Here is an 18,255-nt window from a genome sequence, read left to right as displayed (position 1 = left end):
TTCCATATTTTTTTAACTTCAAAATTCTTCATAGAATCTATGAGTTCAATCTTTTCAGTCAGCCCGTCTCTTTCAACCTTAAGAACTTCCAAAGAACCATTCAATATCTTAATCACGCGATTTGCAGCTTCTAATCTTACATTATTAATTGCAATTAAAGCAACATCAGGATACTCTTCATCATGCCATTCCCAAAACCCACATCCTTCACTCTACACAAAACACAACAAAATAAATTCAAAGATTGAACACTATAAAGTTGGGAATTGTAACAAGAATCGAAATAGAGAAATAAAAACTACCTCAGGTTTAGGACATTTGTAAAATCTTATACCAGGGTTTAAGAGAGTTTTTGAAGTAAAGTGATTAGCAACTTCCCCACATCGGCAGATCCTCTTCGACGAACAACTATTTTTCGACATTGTACAACAGTTTCCGACTAGCTGAATACTTAGCAATGGGAGCGAAGAAGAAGCCCAATAAATTTTGATGTTTTGATTGTGTTTTTATAGTAGGTTTTTTATTTATGGTTTTATCAGAATGGGAATGATGAAGAAGCCCTAGAATTTTGGTGTTTTGTTTGTGTTTTTACGGTGGTTCTTGATTTATGGGTTTATGAGCTTATGAGTTGGGCGGGCGGGGCAGTGGAATTGGGCGGGTTGGTTTTATTTAGTGTAGGTCATTCTTGCTCTTCTCAGAGCGTGCCACGTGTCCCAACCATTAAAATTGGGGCATATATAAAACTTTGTTAGACAGTAAGGGCTTTAAGGGACGGAAATAATAACGGGGGACGGTATTGAACAATATGTCATAGTAGAGGGGTATATCAGGCCTTTTCTGAACTTTAAAATATTAAGATTAGACCTAAAAGAAATATTTATACTAAAACAGTGTAGAATTTGGGTGTGGTCAAAAATTAAGTGTTTACAGCATGCCCCTCTTTGCTTGGAAACATGAAGAGTTTTCAGGCAAAGAAAATGAACAAGGTGACTGATTTTTTACCTCACCATTATTTAAAAAGAAAAACAAGATAAAAAAGGATGTGACCGAGCCTTGATTTTTGGCAGCCTACATATTCCGGGTTATAAGGGAATCAGTTCACGTGTAGTTCAAGTGAAAGAAGAGTGATGGAGTATTCTTGGAGGGAGAGTTGAGTGAAGTTCCGTCGAGGTTCCGATCCGCGGTTCCTACTATTACATCAAAATAGAAAAAAAATTACATACAATTGAAATCTAAAAGTTACAAAATTCCTATCTAAATGCCATCTGGAGTCTTGTCTTGATTATTGACTTACTTCTCCCATTGACTTTAGACTGAAACTTGATGCTCTTAATGCAATAGACTATGAAATATTCTCGCAGGCTTGTTTATTGATCAGATGATAGGAAGATGGATCTTGACCCTATGTCTCTGCATGCATTACGTCGGAGCTTGTTGCGGCTGATATTGAGCTCAAACGTTCTACTTTCTCTGGAAAAAACTGAAATCTTATTTTTGCACATCCAATCCATGCTTTGCAGAAAAATCTACAAGCCCTCACTAACAAACAAAACGAACAAAAAACGTTTGCCCCAATTTGCACTAGGAAATTTTTGTGAGTTATTGAAAAGACAATAAACTATCTTCGCTATTGCGAAATGAAGAATTGAAAGAGAAATGGACTCTTTTTTCTTTTTCTTTTTGATAATAGGGGATGTCTTACCCTATGTTTGCAACAAAAAATGCAACCAGGGGATGTAGTACCATATGTTGGGAATGAGGTGAGGCTCTTGGCTATCTAAGATTCTACTAGGGAATGTCGTACCCTATGTAGGCATAAAATATGCGACCAGGGGATGTTGTACACTGTGTTGGCAATAAGATGAGGCTCGTGGCACTTTGGGAGGATACTAGGGAATGTCGTACCCTATGTTGCATAAAATGAGGCTTGTGTCGCTTTGAGATGCTATTCGAGAATGTTGTACCCTATGTTGGCAATAAAATGAAACCAGGGATGCAGTACCTTGTGTTGGCAATGAGGCAAGACTCTTGGATCTCTAAGATTCTACTAGGGAATGTCGTACCCTATATAGGCAGAATGTAATGCGATTAGGCGATGTAGTACCCTGTGTTGGCAATACGATGAGGCTCGTGGCACTCTAGGATGCTACTAGGGAATGTTGTACCCTATGTTTGCAACAAAACATGCAACCAAGGAATGTAGTACCCTGTGTTGGCAATAAGGTGAGGCTCTTGGCACTATGGGATACTACTAGGGAATGTCGTACCCTATGTTTGCAATAAAATGAGGATCTTTGCTCTCTAATATTCTACTAGGGAATATCGTACCCTATGTAGGCAGAAAGTAATGTAACCAAGGGATGTAGTATCCTGTATTGAAGATAGTTTGTTGATACCCTATAATGAAACTAAAAATAACATGATTACATGCATATTGGAAAGAAATCATGGATTTAAGAACTTCATTTGGTGGTGTTCATCTTTCCATGAACCGTTTCCTAAAATTGTTCTGTTCCTGTTCTGAACAAAGAAAGATTCGTTAGTTTTAAAATGGTGGTCGATTTGTGGCCTTGATTATTTCAATGTCTTGATCTCGACACATCTTCTTTAATGATTTCAATTGCAACTAATTATTTTTTGAATACCAACTGCATTTTTGACTCTGGAGAACCATTAGCTTTTCCAAACTTTGCCATGACGGTACTTACCCTTTTTCAACTTTATGTTGCCTTTGTGGGTATTTCGCTTTTGACTTCTTTCTTTAAAATTCTTCAATTTCAGAGCATTGGGAGACTTTTGGGTTTTCAAACTTTGCCAATGACTGTTATTCACGTGGGGCTTAACCTTTCAGCTTTAGTTTGCCTTTGCTGGCGCTTCAATTTGATTTTCTTCTTCCAATGTTTTCAATTTCAAAGCATCGGCCAATCATGGTCAGTCGGGGTCGACTTGATGCCCTTGCCGAGGCTGGGTGCCTTCTTGAACATTGGCTCATGTCAAACAAAATCCCATTAAATCAATCTTTCCATCCCTTTTTTGTCTTAGTTTCAAAACAGAATTAGACCGAAAGGGATTCAAAGATAAACAAACAATGAAATAGATAAATGAACTTAGATGAGAGGTATCCCTTTCGGGGAAAGGAAAGAAGGACTTATCTAGAGTACATGGAGACTTTAATGAACATGACATGCCTCTTGGAATGGATGCCTGATCTGTGTAAACCGTCCAACTCTCATAAATTCATCACAACTCATGTATTCAAACCAAGAAACCTTGCCAGGGTTCTATTGATGTCGAACGGTCGTGAGGATCCTCTTTTCGATCAGTGGCGCCCTTTATGGATTTTCACCAGCTAACCTCTCTCGTTTCTTTTCTCACAGTCGCCTTGTAGTGCTCTTTGCGACTTTTCACTAACAAGACTCTCTTATTTCAATTTCTATGCTTACCATCGCCTTACGGTGCCCGGGAGGGTTTTCACCAATAAGACTCTCTCATTTTATTTCTCTTATTTTGATTGTATGAGATCCAAACTATTGTATCCTCTAATTCTTTAAACATTCTCGCTGATTGATCGGAAGGACTTGAAAAGGATTTGGGCAAAAAGAATTTGGACTGAATTATAACTTTGGAACCTTTCAGGCAAAACCATTGCCGAAACATTATAATATCTACCTCAGTTTCACTTTTTGAGGAATTTGGATTTTTATTTTAGTGTGACTGAACCTCAGAGAGAGGATGCCTACGTTTCCTTTCGGAATCAAGTCGAACGTAGTTCAGGGAACTCTATTTTTTTGTTTTTTTTTTCATTTTTGTTTTTTTTCTTTTTCTTTCTTTTCTTTGTCATTTTTTAATAATAACTTCCAGATTCCAAAGAGGGTAATCAAAGAGAGGGAACCGAATCAAAGGGTTTGCAAAAGGGTTAATGGTATTTGGGTAGTGAGAAAGAAAGCCTCCGTCATACCAATCAGAGAATGTTAACACCAAGTAATGAGACATAGTAACTTTTGACTGTATCTGTATTAACTGTTGTCTCGGGGACATTTCATTTGATGTTTCCCAAATACAATGGACCTTTGCAATTTGGAGCAAATTTTTCCTTTGCTTTTTCATGGTACGGGAGAATATATCTTAGGACGAGTTGCCCCACTTCAAATTTCTTGGGACGTACTTTCTTGTTGTAAGCATGGGCCATTCTTTATTGTACAAATGCCCATGGTAGACTCCGACCAATCATTTTTTGTCAATCAAAGATAATGTTTCAATCGGGTCTTGATTCAATCTTCATCATCGATCTTTGCTTCAACAATGATCGAAAGAGAGGGAATCTCATTTTCGTTCCAATTTTGTTTATTTTCTTGCCTTATCTTCAACAAATTATGCTTCTTGGTTCATTACTTTAAAGTCTAACAGCATCTTAGGATCTAGGCATGAAGTCCGCAAGCATGTCATGTTATTGAAATCTGCATTAACACAACTGAAAAAAGAATAAGAAAGGGACAAGATTAAGAAAAGAGACATTCATGGAAGATGAAATATTGATTTCATTTCTTTGCATTTTAAGATAGAAGGGTTTATATCAGAAAGTAAGACAATAAAGTAAAACATCTGGATTACATCCTAAAATAATCCGGACGCAGAAAGGACAGCAAGACCGACTACGAGATTCCAATCTGACGGAAAACTTTTCATGGCTTGGAGACTATTTTAAGTTTCTCTTCTATCGCGGAAATGGATACAATAGCTTTCAGTGTCGGATCAAGCTCCCTATTATCATAGATCATTCCAGCGACTGGCCCATTGTTGTGAGTAGGCAAGTGATTGTTTGTCACATTAGGGGCCTCTTATTCCACTTAAACTATTGCCTTGACCTCAATGAGGTCATCCACTGCTCTTCTGAGAGTCCAATAGTCCTAAGTAACATGTTCGATTGCTCCAGAATGTTATTCACACCTAGCATCAGCTTGGTGCGAGGGGGACTTGGGGTTTGGCCTGTTCGGGGCCACTAGCTGCAGCAAACCTAGCCTGGTTAGCTTTTGGAACAAATTTGAATACGATTCATCGATAGGGGTGAGTTGATTCCTTATGGGAGGCTCTCTTAGGCGGGGAATGTATTGGGGAATATTTTGTTGGGGATTACATGGAGCTTGGTAGGGCCGAGCATTTCTGGGAGGTAAAGCTCGGCTTTAGGTATGATTTTGTGGTCGTGTGTAAGGTTGTGCGTTCATCCCTGCATCGTGAGGCGGTGCCGTGGAATATGCAACATCATGATGTAGGTACTAATGTTGCGAAGTTTTGGGTAGCATATATGATTGGCTGAATGACCCACAGGCCTCCCTCGAGTTTGAAGCCATCATGGCTCCCTCTCCTCTCTTGTTTCTATTTGTCAACCCCCCAACCAATTTTGGATGCCCTGCGATGTGGCTTTGAAGGCGGCCTGACTCAATATTCTTCCTATCTTTATGCCATTCTCAATTATTTCTCTAATTTTAATCGCCTTAGCAAAAGGTTTGCCAATGGCGGCTAACATGTAATGGAGGTAATCAAGATCCTAAGCTTGGAGAAAATAAACAATCATCTATGGCTCTTTTATGGGTGTTTGACCCTAGCAGCCTTCTCCCTCCATTTGATTGCATATTTTCTGAAGCTTTCTGTTGGTTTCTTCTTTATGTTGATAAGAGAGGAGCGGTCTGGTACTATATTAATATAGTACTATAACTATTGGACAAAATCTTGAGCTATGTCATTCCAAACGTTCCAGTGAGAGATGTCCTGATCTATGAATCACTCAGAAGCAATTCCTGACAAACTTTCTCCAAAATAGGCCATGAGTAATTCTTCTTTACCTCCTACTCCCCTCAATTGGTTACAATACCTCTTAAAAATGGGCAACGGGATCACCATGCCCATCATACTTATCAAAATTGGGGGTCTTGAAGCCGGGTGGCAAATGAACATGGGGGAACATGCATAGGTCGTTAAACAAAACACTCGTGTGGCCTCCCAAACCTTGTATGTTTCTCATGTTTTGTTCCAAGATCTTCATTTTTCTGGTCATTTCCTCTTGTTCCATATTCTTGTCGGGCTTTTCGATCTCAATTGGGAATACGTTCTGAGGAGTATGCTTGTATGAATCTAGAACCTTAAAAGTTAATTCTGGAGAGTAATGTTGGGCATGCATCATTATTGAGCTTTTGAGAGAGAGTCGGTTGAGGAATAGTGAAAGTAGGGACAATGGGTACAGTAGGTGAGTCATTTCTGAGGGGTTCAGTTGTAGGACGTGGAATGGATGTACTGGGGATAATGGTAAGGTTAATGCTCGGACTGAATCCAGGATGGTACAATGGGTTACTTGTTATGGAGATAAGTACTTGATTCGCAACTGACACATTATGAAGATTATCCAAAAGCCCTATGGGTAGTGGGGGTGGTGCCTGTCCATTCACCCAAGCTTGGTACATTTGTGCCAATTGTTGCTTCAATACTCTTACTTCTTCAACCAGTCCTAAACCTTGTTCGACCAATTGTCCATGGACATCATCATTATCTGACTCATTCTCACTGTTGTTTGTCATTCTACTTTGTCCTTTTGATCTTGTGTTGTAAGGGTGAGTCACCAGTTTAAACCACAAACCAACCACCTCTGTTTAACTTTATCTCAAGATGACAAACAACAAACGTGTTAGAGTTGGGCATTTTGCAAATATTAATCACATATTGTATGTCATGCACCTAATGCCATTTTTATTTCTAAAATGAGCTTGGAAGGCTTCATGGTTCATCCCGGCTTATTGAGTTATTTCTTCTTGAATTTAACGCTTTTTTTTCTTTCCTTTTTTTCTCTCAATTTTTTTTTCTCTTCTCTCTTTTTCCCGATTAGTTATGGCTATGATCGCATCCGATGGGGATTGCTTACGTATCATGACGCCTCATGAATCAGACTATTACGTAAATTAGGGAGATTAGGAATAAAGCAAATAAACTAACTCTTTTTCTTGTGTGGATATTTTATAAAGAAAGACTTCTAAAGAATAAAGAAATTTTTTTTCTTTTTGATTTTTTGGGGGGGAATTTTCGAAAGAAAAACTCTTGAAGAAGAATGAAAATATTTTTGGATTTTGAGAAGAATTTAAAAGAAAACATTTTTGGACTTTTTAAAAAAGTGGGGGCCGGACCCGATTAAGGTTTCCTACATATCTCGCATTCGTTAAGAATCAGACTCGTATAGTTCGTAAATGTTTCAGGAATAGGATGACACTTTTTGAAAAATTCAGGCTTATTTTGTAAAAATCTTTTTGGGGTAAATATTGAGATTTCGAAAACTGGATAAATTTTCTCTCTCCTATTTTCTCTCTTATGGTTTTCCCTCAATTTTTTTTAATATTTTTATTTTTATTTTATATATTTTTTAGAAATAGGTCAACATGCACAAGCCGAATCAAACATAATGCACAAGTAGCAAATAAGATGCATCAGGATGGGCTTACAATTCTCGGGTATACCTATCCAAGACGGACCCAACCCCTGTGTTGAGTCCCAAAAGTCAAATACACATGATGCAAACAAACGTTCTTACTAGGGATCCGCCATGAGGCTATGTTATTCTACGTTTAAATCCTAGGGGGAGAGTTTTAGACTTGGCTTACCCAAGCGGACATCTCGAGCCGAAGAGGGGGCAACGTATCGGAGCACCAAAGTCTACCCGACCTAGTTACTGACCCAACCTCGTTCTAATTGGTATGACTTCTAACAGAAAAGTGGGCCACACACACGTGTGAGCCATAAATTCAGAAGACTCAGAAGGGAGGCGTAAGAATATAGATTAATACAGTTCAAATAATATAAAAGCGGTAAATAAGCGGTAATTAGCACATTAGGCCCAAAACCACATTAATAACATCAAATCAATAAAGCCAAGTATAGATCACATTACAAGCTCGAATTCTGAACCCTGAACAGAAGTTCTGGGTTATTATTCCCAGCAGAGTCGCCAGAGCTATCACACATCCTTTTTCCGAGGGGATAGAGAGTTTTTCCAATTAAGGTGACAATAATTGAAATGGGATTATTTATTTATTTCAGAGTCGCCACTTGGAATAATTTATGGTGTCCCAAGTCACCGGTTTATTTTAAATCCCAAATCAAGGAAATTTGACTCTGTTTTTAAGTCCACGAAATTAGAAGACCAGGTAAGGAATTATGTTAACCCAGGAGAAGGTGTTATGCACTCCCAAGTTCCGTGATTTTAGCGCGGTCGCTTTACAATTATATACCTGGCTTAATTAATGGATTATTACGTGTTTTAGATGATATGTGCGTTTTACCTTTTACCGCTTTTAATTGCTTGATTATTTGCGATTATGGTATTATCTTGAAACGAGTCACGCATACGTGTACCTATTTTGTTTGGTATGTCATGCGTACGTGTACACAACTAATAACTCTTTATTATTGTTAAGATTGTTTGATAAAGATCACACGAATGCGTACCTCGATTTATTTTGGGAATCATTATTATGTTACGCGAATGTGTACGTACTCACGATAATTTATTTATTAAGCATGCCTAAAGCCTTCTACGAATTAAGAATTATTTTTCCAAAACTCGTTTTGATATTATTATGAAGGCCATGATTTATAGATATAGAATTTATCAAAGCAGTGTAATCATTACTAAGAATCATTTGATTTTGAAGTGCAATTATTCATAAAATAAAAATAAACCTTTCTAATTCACTGTCAATAAGACAAAAGTTTAAAATATTAAGATTATACCTAAAATAAATATTTATAATAAAATAGTGTAGAATTTAGGTGTGGTCAAAAATTAAGTGTTCACACACGAGGGTCTCCAAATTGCATAAAAAATCGAACTCTTTCCCCTTGAAGTGGAAACTGACTCAACTGAAGCCGTCAATGCAATACAGCAGGACCACTTAGTGTCACGACCCATTTTCCCAATAGATCATGATGGCGTCCAACACCATTGTCAGGAAAGCCGACGCGGAAATATAATAAAGTTCTCATTTTACTTTTACCAAAATAAGTGCAGTAATTCCTTAAGTTAAAGTTAAAACCAGAAATGAACCGTAATGTTCCAAAAATAATCATACAACCCACAAAATAAAAGCCTACTAATGTGTGTGCCAAGACATGGTGTCACAAGTAGTGGGCAACTAGCAGAATGTACAAAAGAATAAAACTATCCTACTGTCCAAAACAGAATAGATAGCAAAAGTAAAAAAAGACTCCATCAAGCTACTGAATGGCATAGGAAGGGGCAGATCACCGTGCAAGTCTCAGACTATGAATCAGGGGTGTGCACCAGACTGGTAGCCAGATGTACGTGCCTCAGATCCTGTACAATTAAGTATAGAAGTGTAGTAAGAGTACATAAACAATATGTACCCCGTAAGTATCCCGTCTAATCTCGAAGAAGTAGAGACGAGAGGTCGACTTGATACTTACTAAGGTCAAATAATATAATAAAGTATTACGCTAAGCATGGGGGTCACAATTAATCAACAGTTTATAGCAAGAGGTAATAAGTCATGTTCTTAACCATATTATAGTTAGCCATTTACATTTCAAATATTTAGCAGAACAAGTCATGGATAAGATTTCACATAGATATCATGCGCACATTATGCCGAGGTCGACGACCCGATCCAACAGAAAATAAATTGTGCACTGCCAGAGGGTTGAATGGCGTGAATCATAGATGCATCTATTTCTACTGAGGCGATCGGTCCAATTAACAAATATCAATTAATATCAATAAAACACATGGAGGCGCAATTATTTTCAAACAAATTCATACAAGTGTCCAACAAGTGTATACATTCGCTTATATTCCTTTCCAAGTCTCTAGCATACCCTAAGTGATCACATTAGCAAGAAAATATAGAGACATTCACAATATAGCATGGTACGGGCCCTAGACTACATGGACAATTAACATAATAGTAGCTACGCACGGACTCTCGTCACCTAGTGTGTACGTAGCCCCCGCATTTAGTAGCAATTAATCAATTATTACACCTATGGGGACAATTCCCTCTTACAATGTTAGAAAGGAGACTCACCTCGCTCCAAAGTGCACTTCCAATACCAAGAACGAGCCCGAACTCTCAATTTGGAGCCGAACGATCCAAAACTTGTTAAATGAGGTAGGAACTAGTCAATATAAGATCACAAGATCGTATTCTAGCTATTTAAGCAATTTTTCAACCCTTGACACAAGTTTCCTAAAATTCGACCCCAGGCCTACGTGCGTGGATTCCGAAATATTTAGAAGGAAGTTGTTCTCCATAACCTAAGGATCGATAATATATGATTTCTAATTCATTTCATCACAAATTTCGTGGTTAAATCTAACATTTGTTAAAACCTAGGTTTTGCTCTAACCCCTTGATTTTACCTAAATCCTAGTGTTTAATCTACCTAAGACACAAGTATTAAAACTAAGAATAGGTGGGATACACTTACCTCAAGGTGCTAGGTAGAAGTCTTCTCTCAAATGCTCCAAAAATCGCCAATGGACGAGTGAAAAGTGGCAAATATGACTTAGAACCCGTATTAAATGAGGCTCATGCTTCAGCGATTTCCGCATCTGCGATCAGGGGACCGCATCTGCGGTCCCACTTCAAGCGGGCTGCGATCGCTTCTATGGTCTTGAAGCCGCTTCTGCGGAGCCGCTTCTACGATTCTAGGCCTGGCCTACCTTGGCCGCATCTGCGATAGCCGGACCGCTTCTGCGGTCTCACACCTACGGTCGACCAACCGTAGGTGCGGTTACGACGGACGTAAATGCTTCAGAACATTTCCAACTTCACTCGAGCCTCATCCGATTGACGCTCGAGGCTCCCGGGCCCCACCCAAACATATCGACAAATCTAAAATCACAAAACGGACCTACTCGAACTTTCGGAATGCCCGAAACAACGCTAAATTTAGGAATCACCCCCTAAAACCAATTGAATCAAACTTATGAACTTCAAGTTCTTAATTTTTCCTCTAACAAGCCGAAACGCCCTTAAACTACTCGGATTGACACCAAATTTCGCGGGCAAGTCTTAAATGTTATATTGGACCTGTACCGGGATTCGGAACCAACATACGAGCTCGATACCCATGTAATCAATCATTATTTAGTTTTTTTAAATTCTAATAATTTCAGTTTAATAATTTCTAATCAAAAATTCATTACTCAGCCTAGGGACCTCGGAATCTGATTGCGGGCATACGCCCAGGTCCCATATTTTCCTACGGACCTTCCGGAACCGTCAAAACACGAATTCTGGTCTGTTTACTAAAAATGTTGACCAAAGTCAAACTTAGCCTTATAAGAAAATCCTAAGGAATCAAATGAGCATATTTCAACCCAAATTCTTCCAATTCCCGAACCAACCATCCCTGCAGGTCGTAAATTAGTTAAAGAAAGTGTGGGAAGTTTTATTTAGGGGGACGGGGTTCTAAGATGCAAAACGGCCTGTCGGGTTGTTATATTCTCCACCTCTTAAACAAATGTTTGTCCTCGAACGGACATAGAAAAGTACCTGAGGTGCTGAATAAATGTGAGTATCTGCTCTGCATGTCTTCCTCGGATTCCCAGGTCTCCTGCTCGACTGGTTGGCCCCTCCACTGGACCTTTACTGCTGAAATCCTCTTGGATCTTAACTGGCGATCCTCTCTATCAATAATGGCAACTGGCACCTCCTCGTAACTCAGGCTCTCACCCAACTAAATAGTACTAAAGTCCAACACATGGGACAAGTCGGCATGACACCTCCGAAGCATGGACACGTGAAAGACTAGGCAAACTCCGGATAAATTGGGGGGTAAAGCAAGCTCGTAAGCAACCTCCCCAACTCATCTCAACACCTCAAATGGGCCAATAAACCTTGGGCTCAGCTTGCCCTTCTTCCTGAACCTCATAATGCCCTTCATTGGCGAGACTTTCAAGAGGAATTTCTCGCCAACCATGAATGACACATCGCGCGCCTTCTGATCCGTAACTCTTCTGTCTAGACTGAGCTGTGCGAAGCCTCTCCTGAATCAACTTTACCTTATCCAAGGCATCTTGCACCAAATCTATACCGTATAACTTAGCCTCACCAAGCTCAAACCACCCGATAGGAGAACGACACCGCTGACCGTATAAAGCCTCAAATGGAGCTATCTCAATGCTGGACTGATAGGTGTTGTTGTAAGAAAACTCTGCCAAAAGCAAGAACGGATCCCACTATCCTCCAAAGTCAATCACACATGCTCTAAGCATGTCCTCCAAGATCTGAACTATCCGCTCTAACTGCCCGTCGGTCTACGGATGAAATGTTGTGCTAAGCTCCACGCGGGTCCCTAACTCACCCTAAACAGCTCTCCAAAAATGAGAAGTGAACTGAGGGCCTTTATCTGATATGATAAAAACAGGCACACCATGTAACTGGACTATCTACCGGATGTAAATCTGAGCCAGTCACTCCGAAGTGTAAGTAGTCACAGCCGGTATAAAGTGTGCCGACTTGGTCAACCTATCCACGATGACCCACACCGCATCAAACTTCTGCAAGGTCCGGGGCAAGCCAACTACGAAATCCATAGTAATGCACTCCCACTTCCACTCTGGTATAGGCATCTGCTGAAGTAGGCCACCCGACCTCTGGTGCTCGTACTTGGCCTGCTGACAATTCAAACACCTAGCCACATACTCCACTATGTCTTTCTTCATCCTCTGCCACCAATAATGCTACCTTAAGTCACGATACATCTTCATAGCACCCAGATGAATGGAATACCGCGAACTGTGTGCCTCCTCTAATATCCTCTCCCTCAAACCATCAACCGTAGGAACACATAGGCAGCCTTGGAGTCGCAAAACACCATCCTCGCCAATAGAAACCTCCTTGGCACTACCCTGAAGCATCGTCTCTCTAAGATCTGCCAAATATGGATTATCAAACTGTCGGGCCTTGATCTGGCCCAATAATGAAGACTGAGCAACAACGCACACAAGAACTTGGCTAGGCTCTGAAATATCCAACCACACAAGCCTATTAGCCAAAGATTGGACGTCCAAAGCTAGTGGCCTCTCCTCTTCTAGAATGAATGCCAAGCTAACCATACTCTTTGCTTTCCTGCTTAAGGCATCTGCGACCACATTTGCCTTGTCCGGGTGATAAAGAATGGTGATGTCATAATCCTTTAGCAACTCAATCCATCTACGCTGCCTCAAATTAAGATCCCTCTACTTGAACAGGTGTTGTAACCTACAATGATCAGTATAAACCTCACATGATACCCCATACAGATAATGCCTCCATATCTTAAGAGCATGAACAATCGCGACCAACTTCAGATCGTGCAAAGGATAATTCTTCTCATGGATCTTCAGCTGACGCGAAGCATATACAATAACTCGCCCCTCCTACATCAAAACGCATCCCAATCCAACGTGCGAAGCATCGCAATATACCGTATACATCCCTGAACCGGAAGGAAACACAAGAACTAGTGTTGTAGTCAAGGCCGTCTTGAGCTTCTGAAAGCTCGCCTCACAATCATCGGACCAATGGAAAGGAGCACCCTTCTGGGTCAATCTAGTTAGAGGTGATGCAATAGATGACAAGCCCTACAAGAATCGTCTGTAATAACCTGCTAACCCCAGGAAACTCCGGATCTCGGTCACTGAAATAGGACGTGGCCAACACTGAACTGCCTCAATCATCTTGGGATCCACCTTAATACCCTCTTCTAACACAACATGCCCCAAGAATGCCACTGACTCTAGCTAAAACTCATACTTGGAGAACTTAGCATATAGCTTCTGCTCTCACAATGTCTGAAGCACCACTCTCAAATGTTGCTCGTGCTCCCCCAGGCTACGGGGGTATATCAAGATGTCATCAATGAAGACGATGACAAAGGAATCAATATAAGGCCTGAACACTCTATTCATCAAGTCCATAAATGTTGTTGGGGAATTAGTCAGGCCAAAGGACATCACCAGAAACTCATAATGGCCATATCTACTCTTGAATGCAGTCTTTGGATCATCCGAGCCCGGAATATTCAATTGATGGTAACCCGACCTCAAGTCGATCTTAGAGAACACCCTAGTACCCTCCAACCGATCGAATAAATCATCAATACGAGGCAATGGGTAATCGTTCTTGATGGTGACTTTGTTCAACTGGCGGTAATCAATGCACATCCGCATAGTCTCATCCTTCTTCTTCACAAATAACACTGGTACACCCCAAGGTGATACACTAGGCCTAACAAACTTCTTTGCTAACAACTCCTCAAGCTGCTCCTTCAACTTCTTCAACTCCTTAAGAGCCATACGGTACTGTGGAATAGATATAGGCTAGGTGACTGGAGCCAAATCAATACATAAATCAATATCATGATCTGGTGGCATGCCATGTAGATCAGAAGGAAACACATTGGGGAACTCTCGATCTATTGGAACTGAATCAATCATTAGAGACTCTATGGTGGTGTCTCGAACATAAGCCAAATAAGCCAAGTACCCCTTCTCGACCATTTGCCGAGCCTTCAGGAAAGAGATAACCCGTCTAGACGTATCAACCGTGGAACCCTTCCACGCCAACCCTAGCAACTCTGGCATCGCTAAAGTAACAATCTTGGCATGGAAATCTAGGATGGCGTGATATAGAGATAACCAATCTATGCCCAGAATGACCTCAAAATCGATCATATGAAGCAATAAGAGATCCGCTCTAGTCTTGATACCACAGAAGGTGACCATACAGGATCGGTAGATCCGATCCACAACCACGGAATCGCCCACAAGAGTGGACACATGAACATAAGTGCCCAAAGACTCAGGAGAAATAACCAGGATGCGAGCAAACAAAGATGATATATATGAATAAGTAGACCTTGGATAAAATAACACCAAAACATCCCTAACGCAGACGGAAATGATACCTGTGATGACGGCATCGGAGGCCAATGTATCTAGCCTAGCCGGAACGACATAAAATCTGGCTGGAATGCCGGCTGGCTGGCCTCTACCTGACTGAGTAGTGGCTGGCTGACCTCTCCCTTTCCTGGTCTCCTCCTATAAGACGACCCCTACTAGTCTACCCTCCACCTCTAGGTGGCAGAGTAGCCGGTGCAGAAATCATAGGCTGCTGACCCTGATGTACTGCCTTGCCCCGAAGCCTGGGGTAGTATCTCCTAATATAACCAAGGTCTCCGGCGGTGCGGCAGCCTGCTGCCGTGATGGCTGACCTTGATGGCCTGTAGACCCACTGGAAGAAGCCTAGATAGCCGGTGGACGATATGAACTCTCCGACATAGCACTAAATTAGAATAAAAAGAACCCTGAGGACCTGAATACCCACCGGAGGAACCCTGAATAGCTGGTAAGCAATAAGAACTCTCTGGCATGGCGCTAAAATAGGGGCGCGCCAGAGCACCCCGAGTAGGTGACAGTGCAGAATATGGGGGCCTGCTGGGCTGACCCCTCCCAAACTGACCTCTATCCCTAGCCGGGGCACCTCTGAACTCTCCGAAGAATCTAGACCTCTTGTCCTGCTGCATCTACTCTCTACCCATCAGATGGTAGCCCTCAATCCTCCGAGCAATTTCCACCACTAGCTGATAAAGAGTCCCTATCTCCATCTCTCGGGCCATGTTGGCCCTAATTCCAGAATGCAACCTTGCAATGAACCTCTACACCCTCTCTGCGTCAGTAGGAAGTATCATCAATACATGGCAGGATAACTCAGAAAACCTCTCCTCATAGTCGGTCACCGGCATCTGACCATGCTCCAGCTGCTCGAACTGATATCATAGCTCTTCCCTCTCAGAAGGTGGAATATACCTGTCCAGGAATAACTGTGTGAATTGACTCCAAGTGATGGGAGGAGAACCTGCTGGCTTGCCAAAAACATAGGACTACCACCATCTACGGGCCCTGCCCTCAAGCTGAAAAGTAGTGAAGTCAACCCCTGCGACTCCAATATCCTCATGTTGTTCAGTCTATCCCTGCACTTATTTATGAAGTCCTGGGAATCCTCATGGCATTCACCCCCCGAAGATAGGAGGGTGAAGTCTAGTCCATATGTCCAATAGCTTATGTGGGTCACAGTCCATAGTTGGGCTGGGCTGGGGTGCTACTGTAGCAACTGGCTGGGCCCCATCTACGGGTAGTGCACCCAGAGTTTGATACAATACAGTTGCATGTCCAAGACCTGAGTAGTAGAGGTTTGTGCTTCCCCTCCTGCCTGTGATGTAGCTGGATCCGCTGGAAATAAACCAACCTGAGTCATGGAATCCATGAAATGCAGCATATGGCCCATGACCTCTTGGAAGTCCGGTGCCGTCATAAAGTTCGTCGGGGTAGGCTCAACTGCGGGCACCTTGCCCTGTTCCTCGATGATAGGATCTCCTGTAGGATTTGCTGGTGGTACTACTGGGATAACTCTGGGATGCCCTCATCCCCTACCTCGGGCCAGTGCCCTCCCCCGGCCTCTACCTTGGCCTCTAGCAATAGGGGAGCAGCTCTTCCCGGGTTTGGAACATCAGCCGTGCGTGTCCTCACCATCTGTAAGAGAATAGAAGAGGGAAATTTAGTAGACCAACCACTGCACGATAGGAAATGAATAAAGAGTAGTTTTCATAAGACCCTATAGCCTCTCGAAGATAGGTACAAACATCTCAGTACCGATCCGCAAGACTCTATTCGGTTTGCCTATGACTTGTGAGACCTACGTAATCCTAGTGCTCTGATACCATGTTGTCACGACCCATTTTCCAAATTGATCGTGATGGCACCCAACACCATTGTCAGGCAAGCCGATGCGGAAATATAATTAAGTTCTCATTTTACTTTTACCAAAATAAGTGCAGCAATTCCTTAAGTTAATATTAAAACCAGAAATGAATAGTAATGTGCCAAAATTAATCATACAACCACTACCAGAAAATGGGCCTATGGGAACAATTATTTTGGCAACGGTTTGTGAACCGTTGCCATAGACCAGATATAGTAACGGTTGCAACCGTTACAATAGAATTTGGGTGGTATCAGCACACTTTAGCCATCAAACAGTTACAATTGTGACAAAACCATTGCCATAGAGGTTTGTTTCGCAACAGATGTTTAAACCGTCCCAATAGACATATATATGGAAACGGTTTTTGGAAAAAAAATTCTATGGGAACAGGTATTCATTCCCCCTCGTTTTTTCCCTAAATTTTAGTGAGCCCGCCAACCTGACCTGTCATTTTTTATATTTTAATTAATTTTAATAAAGTAAATACAATAAACATTAACCCACCTCCAGTATAGTCATACAGTCGTCGATACAACCAAACTCTGATCCCCTCTCTCTTTTCTTTTTGCCTTGGATTCAAGAATTCATCTCCTAAATCCTCTCTTGGCCGAATTTCTTCCAAATCTTTCAGATTTACTTTGTCACTTTCACTCTCTCTATATCTATGCAATTACCTCTTCATTAGACCACAATAATCATCAAGCCCTAGAGTTCCCAAAGCCGATAACGTGGTCGCCCTTCACCATTTTCTGTTGGTCTTTTCGGCACTTCTCTGAAGCTTCGCAGGTTACAAATCCAATGAACTCAAATACCCACTTCTTCAAGGACAGTTGCTAGCCTTCCCAAAATCCCCAAATTCTAAATCATATTTGTGCTCGAATCAGAGAAGCCAAAAATCACCATATGCCTGGTAATTTTCTCTCTTCTTTTGGTAATTTTTACTGTGTTTTTTAGTTCTTGGAAAAAAGGTTCTTAATTCATGCTTTAGTCTTTTGGGTTCTTTGCTTAATTCATGTTGTAGTCTTGGCAAAAAGGTTCTTAATTCAAACGTGTTTTATGTGTCCGATGTAGTCTTTTGGGTGTTCATTTTCCTAGGCTTTTGTTTGCTGCTAATAATGGAAAGCCCAGAAAACTTGGGTTTTAGTTTCTATCCTGATGGGAAATTCTGTAATGGATTCGAGCAAGTACTGAGTTGATATAGACAATTAGTTCCTCAGTTACGCCTTTTAGGACCAACATCGTTCGCTCCTATTATTGAAATGTCAATCAGTATTGTAGAGTGGAGTGGTGGCCAGTACCATGTTTTATTGATAATCGCGGATGGACAGGTTGGAAATGGAAATGTTACAAGAAATGCGCGTAACAGATTAAACCCTCAAGAGAAGAGAACAATTGAAGCAATTGTGAAAGCAAGTAAATACACCTTGTCTATTGTTGTAGTTGGGGTTGG

Source organism: Nicotiana sylvestris, chromosome 12 (assembly GCF_000393655.2).
Source record: "Nicotiana sylvestris chromosome 12, ASM39365v2, whole genome shotgun sequence".
NCBI classification, from domain to species: domain Eukaryota; kingdom Viridiplantae; phylum Streptophyta; class Magnoliopsida; order Solanales; family Solanaceae; genus Nicotiana; species Nicotiana sylvestris.
The sequence above is the reverse complement of the archived record's forward strand: the minus strand, read 5'-3'. Positions refer to the sequence as shown.